Raw genomic sequence first — 16,589 nt, forward strand, 5'->3', positions numbered from 1 at the left:
CCAGCATTCAATAGTACTGGCATGCTGGATCTTGCAAACTACACTCCTCAACTGCACGGAAAAAAAATAGAAAAAAACAGTCATACATTGTCTGCAGTACTTTCCACTCATTCGCTTACACTTTGTACTCCATCCTTTCTACACAAAAAGCATCATCCCGCTGTTACAGAGTAAAGAAGGTTGCACAGAGTCCTTTTCTTGCTGTTCTGTCTCTTTAGAACAGAAGGACACTTTGCGCTTCACAGAATGCAAGTCTACAAGTACTGCTGCTTAGATGTGGTTGAATGTTAGGCCCCTAAGAAATACATGTGAAGCAACAGCAATGCTTTACAAGGTGTCTATTGTTTATATAAATAAACATAAAACAGGTTACGAAAACATGCTGTAAAATCCAAATCATATTTTATCATAGTTTCACATGCTTAAACTAATAGTAATTGTTTAGTATAAATGATCGTCATGTGAAAGACATTGTTTAGTATTCTTTCATTCATTCATTCTCTCAACCGCTTATCCTCACAAGGGTCACGGGGGGTGCTAAGGCCTATCCCAGCTATCTACGGGCACCAGGCGGGGGACAAAAGAATGAACATAATTTAAAGTAATTGCTCTACAGTTGTACTGCATACCGGAGGTCATTTAATTCATTCAGATCAAGAACCTCAAATAACATATCGGCTGGTATTGTTGGAGATGGAAATCCAACTCATTTTATCTCTGAGGGCTAGCTGCGAATGCACTTGCATTATGTCAGTAAAATTCTAGAAATCATAGCGAAAGGGTTATTTTTCAAGAAAATCTGTTCCCGAAAGACCGACAGATTGTCTTTATTTGATGCTCTTGTCAGGAGAGGTTGGATTGCCTTTCCTGGCATGACGTCACGATAACTATCAGCTGTCACTAATTACGTGATTAGATTATTTTTGGCGTCACTGGACAAGGTCCAAGTGGACATGGGGAAGCTGGAGCACCTCTTTGAGTCCAGGGCCAAAGAGACGCCATGGGCCAAGAAAGCGCCAGAGAGCAAAAAGTCCGAGATCCTGGTTCTGGACTCCAAGCGGAGCACCGCCATCAACATCGGGATGACGGTCCTGCCCGCCGTTCACGTCATCAAGAGCGCCATCCTCAACTTTGACGACTTTGCCATCAACAAGGAGGGTGTGGAGAAGATCCTGAGCATGACGCCCACAGAGGAGGAGAAGCAGAAGATCCGCGAGGCTCGCTCGGCCAATCCCGACGTTCCCCTGGGGACGGCCGAGGAATTCCTCTCGGGCCTGGCTTCCGTCAGCGCCTTGACCCCCCGCCTGCAGCTGTGGTCTTTCAAACTCAACTATGAGGCACTCGAGCAGGAGATCGCCGAGCCCCTGTTTGACCTGAAGTTGGGCATGGAGCAGCTGGCCGGCAACCGGACCTTCAAGAAGATCCTGGCCACGCTGCTGGCCGTGGGGAACTTCCTCAACGGGTGTCCTCCTCACCAGAATCTTCTGGCTCCCTCCATGGTGAATCAATTCCTCTGGGCATAGGCATAAGATAACTTGGGCGCTCTCTGGTGGTTGTACGCACCTGGGCATCATGATGAAACGGTAAAGGCTTCCCAGGGCGACGTGCATAGCAGTGGTGGGGCGTATGAGTACGCTGCGGCTCTAACTCTTCTACCAGCTGTGGCTCATCTCTAGAAATGATGTGCCTGAGAGCCCCGCACCACGGTGTGTCCATTACAAAATTCCTAAACGATTCTGAGGGGTTTCTTATACATTCCAAGCAGTCCGGTGTCTTCGAGGTGGATGGTTTGCGTCGCCGAGTGCGTCGGCGCGAGCGTGGGTGGCGCTCCGCTGGGTCCATAATGGTTGGATCGTGCTGTTACGATTTCGCCGCGTAGTGCGACGCGATCGTAGGGTAAGTTGAACCCAGATGCAGAGTCGCCGAAGTAATTGGAAAGGTGAGGCAGATCTGTAGCTCTTGTTGGTTGATTTAATAAACGGGGTAACATAACTTAAACAACTTGGCTTGACCACTCATTACAAACGAACTGAACATGCGGCGTGGCGTCAATGGAAACAGCAATTACTACGAGGATTAACAGGAAACGAAACCAGAACTTAACCAGTCGATCCAACCGCGTCCACAGAAAATCATAATGCTTAAATACCAAAAATAATCTAATCACGTAATTAGTGACAGCTGATAGTTATCGTGACGTCATGCCAGGAAAGGCAATCCAACCACTCCTGACAGCTCTGAGTGATTTTGGATCCTTTGTTTCTCCCCCAAGTAATGAGGACATGTTCTTTTTAAGATAGCTCTCCATCTAAGTCCTACTATAGGTCCAGTCTTGGTAAAAGGTGCATGATGACAACTGATCTATCTGAAATCCAGAATTTGATCTGGATTTCAGATAGATCACCCATGAAATGTCGAAAAAGATGCGGGGTATGATGCTCACAGCACCTGCTATTCCCAAGCGGTCTCCCAATCAGGTACTAACCAGGCCGTACCATGCTTGGCTTCCGAGATCGGACGAGATCGGGCCTTTTCAGGGTGGTATAGCCGTGAGCGGTACTGCTTTTGTAGATGGACACCCATGAAATGTCGAAAAAGATGCGGGGTATGCTGCTCACAGCACCTGGTATTCCCAAGCGGTCTCCCAATCAGGTACTAAACAGGCCGAACCATGCTTGGCTTCCGAGATCGGAGGAGATCGGGCCTTTTCAGGGTGGTATGGCCGTGACCGGTACTGCTCTTGCAGATGGACACCCATGAAATGTCGAAAAAGATGCGGGGTATGATGCTCACAGCACCTGGTATTCCCAAGCGGTCTCCCAATCAGGTACTAACCAGGCCGAACCATGCTTGGCTTCCGAGATCGGACGAGATCGGGCCTTTTCAGGGTGGTATGGCCGTAAATGGTACTGCACTAGCAGATGGACACCCATGAAATGTCGAAAAAGATGCGGGGCATGGTTCTCACAGCACCTGGTATTCCCAAGCGGTCTCCCAATCTGGTACTAAACAAGTCTAACCATGCTTGGCTTCCGAGATCGGGCGAGATCGGGCCTTTTCAGGGTGGTATGGCCGTGAGCAGTACTGCTTTTGCAGATGGACACCCATGAAATGTCGAAAAAGATGCGGGGTATGATGCTCACAGCACCTGGTATTCCCAAGCGGTCTCCCAACCAGGTACTAACCAGGCCCAACCATGCTTGGCTTCCAAGATCGGACGAGATCGGGCCTTTTCAGGGTGGTATGGCCGTGAGCGGTACTGCACTAGCAGATGGACACCCATGAAATGTCGAAAAAGATGCGGGGTATGATGCTCACAGCACCTGGTATTCCCAAGCGGTCTCCCAACCAGCTACTAACCAGGCCCAACCATGCTTGGCTTCCGAGATCGGACGAGATCAGGCCTTTTCAGGGTGGTATGGCCGTGAGCGGTACTGCTCTTGCAGATGGACACCCATGAGCTAAAGTATTAATTCGACCTTCTACACCTGCTACCCAAATCAATTGGGATTTGACATTATTCTAAGTCAGTTGGAATATTCAGGTTATAAAAGAGGGGGGAAAAGGCAGGAATATATACAGCTATGTTTTACTTTTGTGCATTTCAGGCCAAATTGGTATTTGTCTTTGAGTCAGCAATAATAACAAAGGAGTAAAGTCAGCTTGATTGCAGTAAGACTTTTTGCACTCTATACACTCAATTTTCACATGTTGTTTTACTTCTGGACGCTGCAAATGGACTGCACATCTGTTGCATCGTGTGTATATATGTGTATTACCGTACTTTGAATTTTGATTTAAACCTTTACAACCCAACTACCTCAGATCAAGCAATTATAATGTAAAGTAGTAGATGTTTAAAAAAAGCACCAAAAGCAAAAAGATAACAAAATAACAATACTAAATAGTCAAATAAGCAACTCCATTATTCTTTTAGAGAAAACATCTCAGCGGGGTCAAGTCATTCAATTCAAATCGACTGGTAATCAGATTCAATTAAAGACTAACTGATTGGGTGCAATGTTGTAGTGGCAGCACAACTAAATTAATTCACTGAATTTAAATGGGATTTATAAGTGTTTTCACATTTTATACTGTAAAACAAAAAATCACATAGGATTTATGGTTAAACACTGGAGCTACAGAATTTTACCAGAAATTACATTCAATTGGTATAGCACTTCAATAACCACCAATTTATTGGAACACTATTGTAGATTTTTCATTTCACTGAAACTAAAATTATATTGCTCCACCACCACATGCACACACCCCTTTTTTACTGTATAACTCTAGCAACCACAAGTATTTTATTTTTATTTTTTTAAGAAGAAAATGACTGACTATTCTTCTGTCTGTTCAGATATCACTACTTTTACATGATAAGAGAAGTAATTTTTAAAGAAGGCTCAGCAAAATACCCAGCATTCAATAGTACTGGCATGCTGGATCTTGCAAACTACACTCCTCAACTGCACGGAAAAAAAATAGAAAAAAACAGTCATACATTGTCTGCAGTACTTTCCACTCATTCGCTTACACTTTGTACTCCATCCTTTCTACACAAAAAGCATCATCCCGCTGTTACAGAGTAAAGAAGGTTGCACAGAGTCCTTTTCTTGCTGTTCTGTCTCTTTAGAACAGAAGGACACTTTGCGCTTCACAGAATGCAAGTCTACAAGTACTGCTGCTTAGATGTGGTTGAATGTTAGGCCCCTAAGAAATACATGTGAAGCAACAGCAATGCTTTACAAGGTGTCTATTGTTTATATAAATAAACATAAAACAGGTTACGAAAACATGCTGTAAAATCCAAATCATATTTTATCATAGTTTCACATGCTTAAACTAATAGTAATTGTTTAGTATAAATGATCGTCATGTGAAAGACATTGTTTAGTATTCTTTCATTCATTCATTCTCTCAACCGCTTATCCTCACAAGGGTCACGGGGGGTGCTAAGGCCTATCCCAGCTATCTACGGGCACCAGGCGGGGGACAAAAGAATGAACATAATTTAAAGTAATTGCTCTACAGTTGTACTGCATACCGGAGGTCATTTAATTCATTCAGATCAAGAACCTCAAATAACATATCGGCTGGTATTGTTGGAGATGGAAATCCAACTCATTTTATCTCTGAGGGCTAGCTGCGAATGCACTTGCATTATGTCAGTAAAATTCTAGAAATCATAGCGAAAGGGTTATTTTTCAAGAAAATCTGTTCCCGAAAGACCGACAAATTGTCTTTATTTGATGCTCTTGTCAGGAGAGGTTGGATTGCCTTTCCTGGCATGACGTCACGATAACTATCAGCTGTCACTAATTACGTGATTAGATTATTTTTGGCGTCACTGGACAAGGTCCAAGTGGACATGGGGAAGCTGGAGCACCTCTTTGAGTCCAGGGCCAAAGAGACGCCATGGGCCAAGAAAGCGCCAGAGAGCAAAAAGTCCGAGATCCTGGTTCTGGACTCCAAGCGGAGCACCGCCATCAACATCGGGATGACGGTCCTGCCCGCCGTTCACGTCATCAAGAGCGCCATCCTCAACTTTGACGACTTTGCCATCAACAAGGAGGGTGTGGAGAAGATCCTGAGCATGACGCCCACAGAGGAGGAGAAGCAGAAGATCCGCGAGGCTCGCTCGGCCAATCCCGACGTTCCCCTGGGGACGGCCGAGGAATTCCTCTCGGGCCTGGCTTCCGTCAGCGCCTTGACCCCCCGCCTGCAGCTGTGGTCTTTCAAACTCAACTATGAGGCACTCGAGCAGGAGATCGCCGAGCCCCTGTTTGACCTGAAGTTGGGCATGGAGCAGCTGGCCGGCAACCGGACCTTCAAGAAGATCCTGGCCACGCTGCTGGCCGTGGGGAACTTCCTCAACGGGTGTCCTCCTCACCAGAATCTTCAGGCTCCCTCCATGGTGAATCAATTCCTCTGGGCATAGGCATAAGATAACTTGGGCGCTCTCTGGTGGTTGTACGCACCTGGGCATCATGATGAAACGGTAAAGGCTTCCCAGGGCGACGTGCATAGCAGTGGTGGGGCGTATGAGTACGCTGCGGCTCTAACTCTTCTACCAGCTGTGGCTCATCTCTAGAAATGATGTGCCTGAGAGCCCCGCACCACGGTGTGTCCATTACAAAATTCCTAAACGATTCTGAGGGGTTTCTTATACATTCCAAGCAGTCCGGTGTCTTCGAGGTGGATGGTTTGCGTCGCCGAGTGCGTCGGCGCGAGCGTGGGTGGCGCTCCGCTGGGTCCATAATGGTTGGATCGTGCTGTTACGATTTCGCCGCGTAGTGCGACGCGATCGTAGGGTAAGTTGAACCCAGATGCAGAGTCGCCGAAGTAATTGGAAAGGTGAGGCAGATCTGTAGCTCTTGTTGGTTGATTTAATAAACGGGGTAACATAACTTAAACAACTTGGCTTGACCACTCATTACAAACGAACTGAACATGCGGCGTGGCGTCAATGGAAACAGCAATTACTACGAGGATTAACAGGAAACAAAACCAGAACTTAACCAGTCGATCCAACCGCGTCCACAGAAAATCATAATGCTTAAATACCAAAAATAATCTAATCACGTAATTAGTGACAGCTGATAGTTATCGTGACGTCATGCCAGGAAAGGCAATCCAACCACTCCTGACAGCTCTGAGTGATTTTGGATCCTTTGTTTCTCCCCCAAGTAATGAGGACATGTTCTTTTTAAGATAGCTCTCCATCTAAGTCCTACTATAGGTCCAGTCTTGGTAAAAGGTGCATGATGACAACTGATCTATCTGAAATCCAGAATTTGATCTGGATTTCAGATAGATCACCCATGAAATGTCGAAAAAGATGCGGGGTATGATGCTCACAGCACCTGGTATTCCCAAGCGGTCTCCCAATCAGGTACTAACCAGGCCGTACCATGCTTGGCTTCCGAGATCGAACGAGATCGGGCCTTTTCAGGGTGGTATGGCCGTGAGCGGTACTGCTCCTGCAGATGGACACCCATGAAATGTCGAAAAAGATGCGGGGTATGATGCTCACTGCACCTGGTATTCCCAAGCGGTCTCCCAATCAGGTACTAACCAGGCCGAACCATGCTTGGCTTCCGAGATCGGACGAGATCGGGCCTTTTCAGGGTGGTATGGCCGTGAGCGGTACTGCTTTTGCAGATGGACACCCATGAAATGTCGAAAAAGATGCGGGGTATGCTGCTCACAGCACCTGGTATTCCCAAGCGGTCTCCCAATCAGGTACTAAACAGGCCGAACCATGCTTGGCTTCCGAGATCGGAGGAGATCGGGCCTTTTCAGGGTGGTATGGCCGTGAGCGGTACTGCTTTTGCAGATGGACACCCATGAAATGTCGAAAAAGATGCGGGGTATGATGCTCACAGCACCTGGTATTCCCAAGCGGTCTACCAATCAGGTACGAACCAGGCCGAACCATGCTTGGCTGCCGAGATCGGACGAGATCGGGCGAGATCGGGCCTTTTCAGGGTGGTATGACCGTGAGCGGTACTGCTTTTGCAGATGGACACCCATGAAATGTCGAAAAAGATGCGGGGCAAGATGCTCACAGCATCTGGTATTCCCAAGCGGTCTCCCAATCAGGTACTAAACAGGCGGAACCCTGCTTGGCTGCCGAGATCGGACGAGATCGGGCGAGATCGGGCCTTATCAGGGTGGTATGGCCGTGAGTGGTACTGCTCTTGCAGATGGACACCCATGAAATGTCGAAAAAGGTGCGGGGTATGATGCTCACAGCACCTGGTATTCCCAACCAGTCTCCCAATCAGGTACCAACCAGGCCGAACCATGCTTGGCTGCCGAGATCGGACGAGATCGGGCGAGATCGGGCCTTTTCAGGGTGGTATGGCCGTGAGCGGTACTGCTCTTGCAGATGGACACCCATGAAATGTCGAAAAAGATGCGGGGTATGATGCTCACAGCACCTGGTATTCCCAAGCGGTCTCCCAATCAGGTACTAACCAGGCCGAACCATGCTTGGCTGCCGAGATCGGACGAGATCGGGCGAGATAGGGCCTTTTCAGGGTGGTATGGCCGTGAGTGGTACTGTACTAGCAGATGGACACCCATGAAATGTCGAAAAATATGCGGGGTATGATGCTCACAGCACCTGGTATTCCCAAGCGGTCTCCCAATCAGGTACGAACCAGGCCGAACCTTGCTTGGCTTCTGAGATCGGACGAGATCGGGCCTTTTCAGGGTGGTATGGCCGCGAGTGGTACTGCGCCTGCAGATGGACACCCATGAAATGTCGAAAAAGATGCGGGGTATGATGCTCACAGCACCTGGTATTCCCAAGGGGCCTCCCAATCAGGTACTAACCAGGCCGAACCATGCTTGGCTTCCGAGATCGGACGAGATTGGGCCTTTTCAGGGTGGTATGGCCGGGGGCGGTACTGCACTAGCAGATGGACACCCATGAAATGTCGAAAAAGGTGCGGGGTATGATGCTCACAGCATCTGGTATTCCCAAGCGGTCTCCCAATCAGGTACTAACCAGGCCGAACCATGCTTGGCTTCCGAGATCAGAGGAGATCGGGCCTTTTCAGGGTGGTATGGCCATGAGCAGTACTGCTCTTGCAGATGGACACCCATGAAATGTCGAAAAAGATGCGGGGTATGATGCTCACAGCACCTGGTATTCCCAAGCGGTCTCCCAATCAGGTACTAACCAGGCCGAACCATGCTTGGCTTCCGAGATCGGACGAGATCGGGCCTTTTCGGGGTGGTATGGCCGTGAGCGGTACTGCACTAGCAGATGGACACCCATGAAATGTCGAAAAAGATGCGGGGTATGATGCTCACAGCACCTGGTATTCCCAAGTGGTCTCCCAATCAGGTACTAACCAGGCCGAACCATGCTTGGCTTCCGAGATCGGACGAGATCAGGCCTTTTCAGGGTGGTATGGCCGTAAGCGGTACTGCTTTTGCAGATGGACACCCATGAAATGTCGAAAAAGATGCGGGGTATGATGCTCACAGCACTTGGTATTCCCAAGCGGTCTCCCAATCAGGTACTAAACGGGCCGAACCATGCTTGGCTGCCGAGACAGGACGAGATCGGGCCTTTTCAGGGTGGTATGGCCGTGAGCGGTACTGCACTAGCAGATGGACACCCATGAAATGTCGAAAAAGATGCGGGGTATGATGCTCACAGCACTTGGTATTCCCAAGCCGTCTCCCAATCAGGTACTAACCAGGCCGAACCATGCTTGGCTTCCGAGATCGGACGAGATCGGGCCTTTTCAGGGTGGTATGGCCGTGAGCGGTACTGCTTTTGCAGATGGACACCCATGAAATGTCGAAAAAGATGCGGGGTATGATGCTCACGGTACCTGGTATTCCCAAGCGGTCTCCCAATCAGGTACTAACCAGGCCGAGCCATGCTTGGCTTCCGAGAACGGACGAGATCGGTCCTTTTCAGGGTGGTATGGCCGTAAGCAGAACTGCTCTTGCAGATGGACACCCATGAAATGTCGAAAAAGATGCGGGGTATGATGCTCACAGCACCTGGTATTCCCAAGCGGTCTCCCAATCAGGTACTAAACAGGCCGAACCATGCTTGGCTTCCGAGATCAGACGAGATCGGGCCTTTTCAGGGTGGTATGGCCGTGTGCGGTACTGCACTAGCAGATGGATACCCATGAAATGTCGAAAAAGATGCGGGGTATGATGCTCACAGGACCTGGTATTCCCAAGCGGTCTCCCAATCAGGTACTAACCAGGCCGAACCATGCTTGGCTTCCGAGATCGGGCGAGATCGAGCCTTTTCAGGGTGGTATGGCCGTGAGCGGTACTGCTCTTGCAGATGGACACCCATGAAATGTCGAAAAAGATGCGGGGTATGATGCTCACAGCACCTGGTATTCCCAAGCGGTCTCCCAATCAGGTACTAAACAGGCCGAACCATGCTTGGCTTCCAAGATCGGACGAGATAGGGCCTTTTCAGGGTGGTATGGCCGTGAGCGGTACTGTTCATGCAGATGGACACCCATGAAATGTCGAAAAAGATGCGGGGTATGATGCTCACAGCACCTGGTATTCCCAAGCGGTCTCCCAATCAGGTACTAAACAGGCCGAACCATGCTTGGCTTCAAAGATCGGACGAGATCGGGCCTTTTCAGGGTGGTATGGCCGTGAGCGGTACTGCACTAGCAGATGGACACCCATGAAATGTCGAAAAAGATGCGGGGTATGATGCTCACAGCACCTGGTATTCCCAAGCGGTCTCCCAATCAGGTACGAACCAGGCCGAACCTTGCTTGGCTTCTGAGATCGGACGAGATCGGGCCTTTTCAGGGTGGTATGGCCGCGAGTGGTACTGCGCCTGCAGATGGACACCCATGAAATGTCGAAAAAGATGCGGGGTATGATGCTCACAGCACCTGGTATTCCCAAGGGGTCTCCCAATCAGGTACTAACCAGGCCGAACCATGCTTGGCTTCCGAGATCGGACGAGATTGGGCCGTTTCAGGGTGGTATGGCCGGGAGCGGTACTGCACTAGCAGATGGACACCCATGAAATGTCGAAAAAGGTGCGGGGTATGATGCTCACAGCATCTGGTATTCCCAAGCGGTCTCCCAATCAGGTACTAACCAGGCCGAACCATGCTTGGCTTCCGAGATCAGACGAGATTGGGCCTTTTCAGGGTGGTATGGCCGTGAGCGGTACTGCACCAGCAGATGGACACCCATGAAATGTCGAAAAAGATGCTGGGTATGATGCTCACAGCACCTGGTATTCCCAAGCGGTCTCCCAATCAGGTACTAAACGGGCCGAAACCATGCTTGGCTGCCGAGACAGGACGAGATCGGGCCTTTTCAGGGTGGTATGGCCGAGAGCGGTACTGGTCTTGCAGATGGACACCCATGAAATGTCGAAAAAGATGCGGGGTATGAAGCTCACAGCACCTGGTATTCCCAAGCGGTCTCCCAATCAGGTACTAAACGGGCCGAACAATGCTTGGCTGCCGAGACAGGACGAGATCGGGCCTTTTCAGGGTGGTATGGCCGTGAGCGGTACTGCTCTTGCAGATGGACACCCATGAAATGTCGAAAAAGATGCGGGGTATGATGCTCACAGCACCTGGTATTCCCAAGCGGTCTCCCATTCAGGTACTAAACAGGCTGAACCATGCTTGGCTTCCGAGATCGGACGAGATCGGGCCTTTTCAGGGTGGTATGGCCGTGAGCGGTACTGCTCTTGCAGATGGACACCCATGAAATGTCGAAAAAGATGCGGGGTATGATGCTCACAGCACCTGGTATTCCCAAGCGGTCTCCCAATCAGGTACTAACCAGGCCGAACCATGCTTGGCTTCCGAGATCGGACGAGATCGGGCCTTTTCGGGGTGGTATGGCCGTGAGCGGTACTGCACTAGCAGATGGACACCCATGAAATGTCGAAAAAGATGCGGGGTATGATGCTCACAGCACCTGGTATTCCCAAGTGGTCTCCCAATCAGGTACTAACCAGGCCGAACCATGCTTGGCTTCCGAGATCGGACGAGATCGGGCCTTTTCAGGGTGGTATGGCCGTAAGCGGTACTGCATTAGCAGATGGACACCCATGAAATGTCGAAAAAGATGCGGGGTATGATGCTCACAGCACCTGGTATTCCCAAGCGGTCTCCCAATCAGGTACTAACCAGGCCGAACCATGCTTGGCTTCCGAGATCAGACGAGATCGGGCCTTTTCAGGGTGGTATGGCCGTGAGCGGTACTGCACCAGCAGATGGACACCCATGAAATGTCGAAAAAGATGCTGGGTATGATGCTCACAGCACCTGGTATTCCCAAGCGGTCTCCCAATCAGGTACTAAACGGGCCGAACCATGCTTGGCTGCCGAGACAGGACGAGATCGGGCCTTTTCAGGGTGGTATGGCCGTGAGCGGTACTGCATTAGCAGATGGACACCCATGAAATGTCGAAAAAGATGCGGGGTATGATGCTCACAGCACCTGGTATTCCCAAGCGGTCTCCCAATCAGGTACTAAACAGGCCGAACAATGCTTGGCTTCCGAGATCGGGCGAGATCGGGCCTTTTCAGGGTGGTATGGCCGTGAGCGGTACTGCTCTTGCAGATGGACACCCATGAAATGTCGAAAAAGATGCGGGGTATGATACTCACAGCACCTGGTATTCCCAAGCGGTCTCCCAATCAGGTACTAAACAGGCCGAACCATGCTTGGCTTCCGAGATCGGACGAGATCGGGCCTTTTCAGGGTGGTATGGCCGTGAGCGGTACTGCTCTTGCAGATGGACACCCATGAAATGTCGAAAAAGATGCGGGGTATGATGCTCACAGCACCTGGTATTCCCAAGCGGTCTCCCAATCAGGTACTAACCAGGCCGAACAATGCTTGGCTTCCGAGATCGGAGGAGATCGGGCCTTTTCAGGGTGGTATAGCCGTGAGCGGTACTGCTCTTGCAGATGGACACCCATGAAATGTCGAAAAAGATGCGGGGAATGATGCTCACAGCACCTGGTATTCCCAAGCGGTCTCCCAATCAGGTACTAACCATGCCGAACCATGCTTGGCTGCCGAGACAGGACGAGATCGGGCCTTTTCAGGGTGGTATGGCCGTGAGCGGTACTGCTCTTGCAGATGGACACCCATGAAATGTCGAAAAAGATGCGGGGTATGATGCTCACAGCAGCTGGTATTCCCAAGCAGTCTCCCATTCAGGTACTAAACAGGCTGAACCATGCTTGGCTTCCGAGATCGGACGAGATCGGGCCTTTTCAGGGTGGTATGGCCGTGAGCAGTACTGCACTAGCAGATGGACACCCATGAAATGTCGAAAAAGATGCGGGGTATGATGCTCACAGCACTTGGTATTCCCAAGCGGTCTCCCAATCAGGTACTAAACAGGCCGAACCATGCTTGGCTTCCGAGATCGGACGAGATCGGGCCTTTTCAGGGTGGTATGGCCGTGAGCGGTACTGCACCAGCAGATGGACACCCATGAAATGTCGAAAAAGATGCGGGGTATGATGCTCACAGCACCTGGTATTCCCAAGCGGTCTCCCAATCAGGTACTAACCAGGCCGAACAATGCTTGGCTGCCGAGATCGGACGAGATCGGACGAGATCGGGCCTTATCAGGGTGGTATGGCCGTGAGCGGTACTGCTCTTGCAGATGGACACCCATGAAATGTCGAAAAAGATGCGGTGTATGATGCTCACAGCACCTGGATTTCCCAAGCGGTCTCCCAATCAGGTACTAACCAGGCCGAACCATGCTTGGCTGCCGAGATCAGACGAGATCGGACGAGATCGGGCCTTATCAGGGTGGTATGGCCGTGAGCGGTACTGCTCTTGCAGATGGACACCCATGAAATGTCGAAAAAGATGCAGGATATGATGCTCACAGCACCTGGTATTCCCAAGCGGTCTCCCAATCAGGTACTAACCAGGCCGAACCATGCTTGGCTGCCGAGATCGGACGAGATCGGGCCTTTTCAGGGTGGTATGGCCGTGAGCGGTACTGCTCTTGCAGATGGACACCCATGAAATGTCGAAAAAGATGCGGGGTATGGTGCTCACAGCACCTGGTATTCCCAAGCGGTCTCCCAATCAGGTACTAACCAGGCCGAACCATGCTTGGCTTCCGAGGTCGGACGAGATCGGGCCTTTTCAGGGTGGTATGGCCGTGAGCGGTACTGGGCTTGCAGATGGACACCCATGAAATGTCGAAAAAGATGCGGGGTATGACGCTCACAGCATCTGGTATTCCCAAGCGGTCTCCCAATCAGGTACTAACCAGGCCGAACAATGCTTGGCTGCAGAGATCGGACGAGATCGGGCCTTTTCAGGGTGGTATGGCCGTGAGCGGTATTGCCCTTGCAGATGGACACCCATGAAATGTCGAAAAAGATGCGGGGTATGATGCTCACAGCACCTGGTATTCCCAAGCGCTCTCCCAATCAGGTACTAACCAGGCCGAACCATGCTTGGCTTCCGAGATCGGACGAGATCGGGCCTTTTCAGGGTGGTATGGCCGTGAGCGGTACTGCTCTTGCAGATGGACACCCATGAAATGTCGAAAAAGATGCGGGGTATGATGCTCACAGCACCTGGTATTCCCAAGCGGTCTCCCAATCAGGTACTAACCAGGCCGAACCATGCTTGGCTTCCGAGATCGGACGAGGTCGGGCCTTTTCAGGGTGGTATGGCCATGGCAGGTACTGCTCTTGCAGATGGACACCCATGAAATGTCGAAAAAGATGCGGGGTATGATGCTCACAGCACCTGGTATTCCCAAGCGGTCTCCCAATCAGGTACTAACCAGGCCGAACCATGCTTGGCTGCCGAGATCGGACGAGATCGGGCCTTATCAGGGTGGTATGGCCGTGAGCGGTACTGCTCTTGCAGATGAACACCCATGAAATGTCGAAAAAGATGCGGGGTATGATGCTCACAGCACCTGGTATTCCCAAACGGTCTCCCAATCAGGTACTAACCAGGCCGAACCATGCTTGGCTGCCGAGATCGGACGAGATCGGACGAGATCGGGCCTTTTCAGGGTGGTATGGCCGTGAGCGGTACTGCACTAGCAGATGGACACCCATGAAATGTCGAAAAAGATGCGGGGTATGATGCTCACAGCACCTGGCATTCCCAAGCGGTCTCCCAATCAGGTACTAAACAGGCCGAACCATGCTTGGCTTCCGAGATCGGGCGAGATCGGGCCTTTTCAGGGTGGTATGGCCGTGAGCGGTACTGCACCAGCAGATGGACACCCATGAAATGTCGAAAAAGATGCGGGGTATGATGCTCACAGCACCTGGTATTCCCAAGCGGTCTCCCAATCAGGTACTGACCAGGCCGAGCCATGCTTGGCTGCCGAGATCGGACGAGAGCGGGCGAGATCGGGCCTTTTCAGGGTGGTATGGCCGTGAGCGGTACTGCACTAGCAGATGGACACCCATGAAATGTCGAAAAAGATGCGGGGTATGATGCTCAAAGTACCTGGTATTCCCAAGCGGTCTCCCAATCAGGTACTAAACAGGCCGAACCATGCTTGGCTTCCGAGATCGGACGAGATCGGGCCTTTTCAGGGTGGTATGGCCGTGAGCGATACTGCACTAGCAGATGGACACCCATGAAATGTCGAAAAAGATGCGGGGTATGATGCTCACAGCACCTGGTATTCCCAAGCGGTCTCCCAATCAGGTACTAAACAGGCCGAACCATGCTTGGCTTCCGAGATCGGACGAGATCGGGCCTTATCAGGGTGGTATGGCCGTGAGCGGTACTGCACTAGCAGATGGACACCCATGAAATGTCGAAAAAAATGCGGGGTATGATGCTCACAGCACCTGGTATTCCGAAGCGGTCTCCCAATCAGGTACTAAACAGGCCGAACCATGCTTGGCTGCCGAGATCGGACGAGATCGGGCCTTTTCAGGGTGGTATGGCCGTGAGCGGTACTGCACTAGCAGATGGACACCCATGAAATGTCGAAAAAGATGCGGGGTATGATGCTCACAGCACCTGGTATTCCCAAGCGGTCTCCCAATCAGGTACTAAACAGGCCGAACCATGCTTGGCTTCCGAGATCGGACGAGATCGGGCCTTTTCAGGGTGGTATGGCCATGAGCGGTACTGCTCTTGCAGATGGACACCCATGAAATGTCGAAAAAGATGCGGGGTATGATGCTCACAGCACCTGGTATTCCCAAGCGGTCCCCCAATCAGGTACTAAACAGGCCGAACCATGCTCGGCTTCCGAGATCGGACGAGATCGGGCGAGATCGGGCCTTATCAGGGTGGTATGGCCGTGAGCGGTACTGCTCTTGCAGATGGACACCCATGAAATGTCGAAAAAGATGCGGGGTATGATGCTCACAGCACCTGGTATTCCCAAGCGGTTTCCCATTCAGGTACTAACCAGGCCGAACCATGCTTGGCTTCCGAGATCGGACGAGATCGGGCCTTTTCAGGGTGGTATGGCCGTGAGCGGTACTGCTCTTGCAGATGGACACCCATGAAATGTCGAAAAAGATGCGGGGTATGATGCTCACAGCACCTGGTATTCCCAAGCGGTCTCCCAATCAGGTACTAACCAGGCTGAACCATGCTTGGCTGCCGAGATCGGACGAGATCGGGCGAGATCGGGCCTTATCAGGGTGGTATGGCTGTGAGCGGTACTGCTCTTGCAGATGGACACCCATGAAATGTCGAAAAAGTTGCAGGGTATGATGCTCACAGCACCTGGTATTCCCAAGCTGTCTCCCAATCAGGTACTAACCAGGCCGAACGATGCTTGGCTGCCGAGATCGGACGAGATCGGACGAGATCGGGCCTTTTCAGGGTGGTATGGCCGTGAGCGGTACTGCACTAGCAGATGGACACCCATGAAATGTCGAAAAAGATGCGGGGTATGATGCTCACAGCACCTGGTATTCCCAAGCGGTCTCCCAATCAGGTACTAAACAGGCCAAACCATGCTTGGCTTCCGAGATCGGACGAGATCGGGCCTTATCAGGGTGGTATGGCCGTGAGCGGTACTGCTCTTGCAGATGGACAGCCATGAAATGTCGAAAAAGATGCGGGGT

At 51.0% G+C, this 16,589-nt stretch overlaps 2 non-coding genes and 56 pseudogenes across 2 annotated transcripts; all 58 read right to left on the minus strand.

Moving 5' to 3' along the window:
- Positions 1-2,436: 2,436 nt before the first annotated feature.
- Positions 2,437-2,555, minus strand: LOC144189734 (5S ribosomal RNA; annotated as a pseudogene).
- Positions 2,556-2,611: 56 nt separating this feature from the next.
- LOC144191526 (5S ribosomal RNA) lies at positions 2,612-2,730 on the minus strand (annotated as a pseudogene).
- Positions 2,731-2,786: 56 nt separating this feature from the next.
- LOC144189797 (5S ribosomal RNA) lies at positions 2,787-2,905 on the minus strand (annotated as a pseudogene).
- Positions 2,906-2,961: 56 nt separating this feature from the next.
- Positions 2,962-3,080, minus strand: LOC144183449 (5S ribosomal RNA; annotated as a pseudogene).
- A 56-nt stretch (positions 3,081-3,136) lies between these two features.
- LOC144189683 (5S ribosomal RNA) lies at positions 3,137-3,255 on the minus strand. The gene has a single exon (XR_013324962.1). It is a non-coding gene; the product is annotated as a 5S ribosomal RNA (ribosomal RNA).
- A 56-nt stretch (positions 3,256-3,311) lies between these two features.
- On the minus strand, positions 3,312-3,430 carry LOC144187619 (5S ribosomal RNA). Its single transcript, XR_013324880.1, has one exon. It is a non-coding gene; the product is annotated as a 5S ribosomal RNA (ribosomal RNA).
- A 3,427-nt stretch (positions 3,431-6,857) lies between these two features.
- On the minus strand, positions 6,858-6,976 carry LOC144183447 (5S ribosomal RNA; annotated as a pseudogene).
- A 56-nt stretch (positions 6,977-7,032) lies between these two features.
- LOC144188961 (5S ribosomal RNA) lies at positions 7,033-7,151 on the minus strand (annotated as a pseudogene).
- Positions 7,152-7,207: 56 nt separating this feature from the next.
- On the minus strand, positions 7,208-7,326 carry LOC144189249 (5S ribosomal RNA; annotated as a pseudogene).
- A 56-nt stretch (positions 7,327-7,382) lies between these two features.
- On the minus strand, positions 7,383-7,511 carry LOC144186129 (5S ribosomal RNA; annotated as a pseudogene).
- A 241-nt stretch (positions 7,512-7,752) lies between these two features.
- Positions 7,753-7,881, minus strand: LOC144186570 (5S ribosomal RNA; annotated as a pseudogene).
- Positions 7,882-7,937: 56 nt separating this feature from the next.
- Positions 7,938-8,066, minus strand: LOC144183865 (5S ribosomal RNA; annotated as a pseudogene).
- A 56-nt stretch (positions 8,067-8,122) lies between these two features.
- LOC144183641 (5S ribosomal RNA) lies at positions 8,123-8,241 on the minus strand (annotated as a pseudogene).
- A 56-nt stretch (positions 8,242-8,297) lies between these two features.
- On the minus strand, positions 8,298-8,416 carry LOC144185993 (5S ribosomal RNA; annotated as a pseudogene).
- A 56-nt stretch (positions 8,417-8,472) lies between these two features.
- Positions 8,473-8,591, minus strand: LOC144182044 (5S ribosomal RNA; annotated as a pseudogene).
- A 56-nt stretch (positions 8,592-8,647) lies between these two features.
- LOC144188185 (5S ribosomal RNA) lies at positions 8,648-8,766 on the minus strand (annotated as a pseudogene).
- A 56-nt stretch (positions 8,767-8,822) lies between these two features.
- Positions 8,823-8,941, minus strand: LOC144188292 (5S ribosomal RNA; annotated as a pseudogene).
- Positions 8,942-8,997: 56 nt separating this feature from the next.
- Positions 8,998-9,116, minus strand: LOC144186787 (5S ribosomal RNA; annotated as a pseudogene).
- Positions 9,117-9,172: 56 nt separating this feature from the next.
- Positions 9,173-9,291, minus strand: LOC144182375 (5S ribosomal RNA; annotated as a pseudogene).
- A 56-nt stretch (positions 9,292-9,347) lies between these two features.
- Positions 9,348-9,466, minus strand: LOC144183746 (5S ribosomal RNA; annotated as a pseudogene).
- A 56-nt stretch (positions 9,467-9,522) lies between these two features.
- Positions 9,523-9,641, minus strand: LOC144190239 (5S ribosomal RNA; annotated as a pseudogene).
- A 56-nt stretch (positions 9,642-9,697) lies between these two features.
- On the minus strand, positions 9,698-9,816 carry LOC144183086 (5S ribosomal RNA; annotated as a pseudogene).
- Positions 9,817-9,872: 56 nt separating this feature from the next.
- Positions 9,873-9,991, minus strand: LOC144191446 (5S ribosomal RNA; annotated as a pseudogene).
- A 56-nt stretch (positions 9,992-10,047) lies between these two features.
- LOC144182524 (5S ribosomal RNA) lies at positions 10,048-10,166 on the minus strand (annotated as a pseudogene).
- Positions 10,167-10,222: 56 nt separating this feature from the next.
- On the minus strand, positions 10,223-10,341 carry LOC144183643 (5S ribosomal RNA; annotated as a pseudogene).
- A 56-nt stretch (positions 10,342-10,397) lies between these two features.
- On the minus strand, positions 10,398-10,516 carry LOC144183881 (5S ribosomal RNA; annotated as a pseudogene).
- Positions 10,517-10,572: 56 nt separating this feature from the next.
- On the minus strand, positions 10,573-10,691 carry LOC144182980 (5S ribosomal RNA; annotated as a pseudogene).
- A 232-nt stretch (positions 10,692-10,923) lies between these two features.
- LOC144186584 (5S ribosomal RNA) lies at positions 10,924-11,042 on the minus strand (annotated as a pseudogene).
- Positions 11,043-11,098: 56 nt separating this feature from the next.
- On the minus strand, positions 11,099-11,217 carry LOC144189799 (5S ribosomal RNA; annotated as a pseudogene).
- Positions 11,218-11,273: 56 nt separating this feature from the next.
- LOC144188186 (5S ribosomal RNA) lies at positions 11,274-11,392 on the minus strand (annotated as a pseudogene).
- Positions 11,393-11,448: 56 nt separating this feature from the next.
- Positions 11,449-11,567, minus strand: LOC144182523 (5S ribosomal RNA; annotated as a pseudogene).
- A 56-nt stretch (positions 11,568-11,623) lies between these two features.
- Positions 11,624-11,742, minus strand: LOC144182383 (5S ribosomal RNA; annotated as a pseudogene).
- A 56-nt stretch (positions 11,743-11,798) lies between these two features.
- Positions 11,799-11,917, minus strand: LOC144185028 (5S ribosomal RNA; annotated as a pseudogene).
- Positions 11,918-11,973: 56 nt separating this feature from the next.
- On the minus strand, positions 11,974-12,092 carry LOC144182549 (5S ribosomal RNA; annotated as a pseudogene).
- A 56-nt stretch (positions 12,093-12,148) lies between these two features.
- Positions 12,149-12,267, minus strand: LOC144189121 (5S ribosomal RNA; annotated as a pseudogene).
- Positions 12,268-12,323: 56 nt separating this feature from the next.
- On the minus strand, positions 12,324-12,442 carry LOC144191494 (5S ribosomal RNA; annotated as a pseudogene).
- Positions 12,443-12,498: 56 nt separating this feature from the next.
- Positions 12,499-12,617, minus strand: LOC144185813 (5S ribosomal RNA; annotated as a pseudogene).
- A 56-nt stretch (positions 12,618-12,673) lies between these two features.
- Positions 12,674-12,792, minus strand: LOC144185287 (5S ribosomal RNA; annotated as a pseudogene).
- A 56-nt stretch (positions 12,793-12,848) lies between these two features.
- LOC144190591 (5S ribosomal RNA) lies at positions 12,849-12,967 on the minus strand (annotated as a pseudogene).
- Positions 12,968-13,023: 56 nt separating this feature from the next.
- Positions 13,024-13,152, minus strand: LOC144186079 (5S ribosomal RNA; annotated as a pseudogene).
- Positions 13,153-13,208: 56 nt separating this feature from the next.
- Positions 13,209-13,337, minus strand: LOC144184465 (5S ribosomal RNA; annotated as a pseudogene).
- A 56-nt stretch (positions 13,338-13,393) lies between these two features.
- Positions 13,394-13,512, minus strand: LOC144185974 (5S ribosomal RNA; annotated as a pseudogene).
- Positions 13,513-13,568: 56 nt separating this feature from the next.
- Positions 13,569-13,687, minus strand: LOC144183061 (5S ribosomal RNA; annotated as a pseudogene).
- Positions 13,688-13,743: 56 nt separating this feature from the next.
- LOC144185946 (5S ribosomal RNA) lies at positions 13,744-13,862 on the minus strand (annotated as a pseudogene).
- A 56-nt stretch (positions 13,863-13,918) lies between these two features.
- Positions 13,919-14,037, minus strand: LOC144190012 (5S ribosomal RNA; annotated as a pseudogene).
- Positions 14,038-14,093: 56 nt separating this feature from the next.
- LOC144185412 (5S ribosomal RNA) lies at positions 14,094-14,212 on the minus strand (annotated as a pseudogene).
- Positions 14,213-14,268: 56 nt separating this feature from the next.
- On the minus strand, positions 14,269-14,387 carry LOC144188074 (5S ribosomal RNA; annotated as a pseudogene).
- A 56-nt stretch (positions 14,388-14,443) lies between these two features.
- On the minus strand, positions 14,444-14,572 carry LOC144183803 (5S ribosomal RNA; annotated as a pseudogene).
- A 56-nt stretch (positions 14,573-14,628) lies between these two features.
- Positions 14,629-14,747, minus strand: LOC144191221 (5S ribosomal RNA; annotated as a pseudogene).
- A 56-nt stretch (positions 14,748-14,803) lies between these two features.
- LOC144185692 (5S ribosomal RNA) lies at positions 14,804-14,932 on the minus strand (annotated as a pseudogene).
- Positions 14,933-14,988: 56 nt separating this feature from the next.
- On the minus strand, positions 14,989-15,107 carry LOC144182567 (5S ribosomal RNA; annotated as a pseudogene).
- A 56-nt stretch (positions 15,108-15,163) lies between these two features.
- Positions 15,164-15,282, minus strand: LOC144188421 (5S ribosomal RNA; annotated as a pseudogene).
- A 56-nt stretch (positions 15,283-15,338) lies between these two features.
- On the minus strand, positions 15,339-15,457 carry LOC144190834 (5S ribosomal RNA; annotated as a pseudogene).
- Positions 15,458-15,513: 56 nt separating this feature from the next.
- LOC144188599 (5S ribosomal RNA) lies at positions 15,514-15,632 on the minus strand (annotated as a pseudogene).
- A 56-nt stretch (positions 15,633-15,688) lies between these two features.
- On the minus strand, positions 15,689-15,817 carry LOC144186235 (5S ribosomal RNA; annotated as a pseudogene).
- A 56-nt stretch (positions 15,818-15,873) lies between these two features.
- Positions 15,874-15,992, minus strand: LOC144181911 (5S ribosomal RNA; annotated as a pseudogene).
- A 56-nt stretch (positions 15,993-16,048) lies between these two features.
- LOC144185720 (5S ribosomal RNA) lies at positions 16,049-16,177 on the minus strand (annotated as a pseudogene).
- Positions 16,178-16,418: 241 nt separating this feature from the next.
- Positions 16,419-16,537, minus strand: LOC144188029 (5S ribosomal RNA; annotated as a pseudogene).
- Positions 16,538-16,589: the final 52 nt, after the last annotated feature.

This window comes from Stigmatopora nigra, unplaced genomic scaffold (assembly GCF_051989575.1).
Source record: "Stigmatopora nigra isolate UIUO_SnigA unplaced genomic scaffold, RoL_Snig_1.1 HiC_scaffold_24, whole genome shotgun sequence".
NCBI classification, from domain to species: domain Eukaryota; kingdom Metazoa; phylum Chordata; class Actinopteri; order Syngnathiformes; family Syngnathidae; genus Stigmatopora; species Stigmatopora nigra.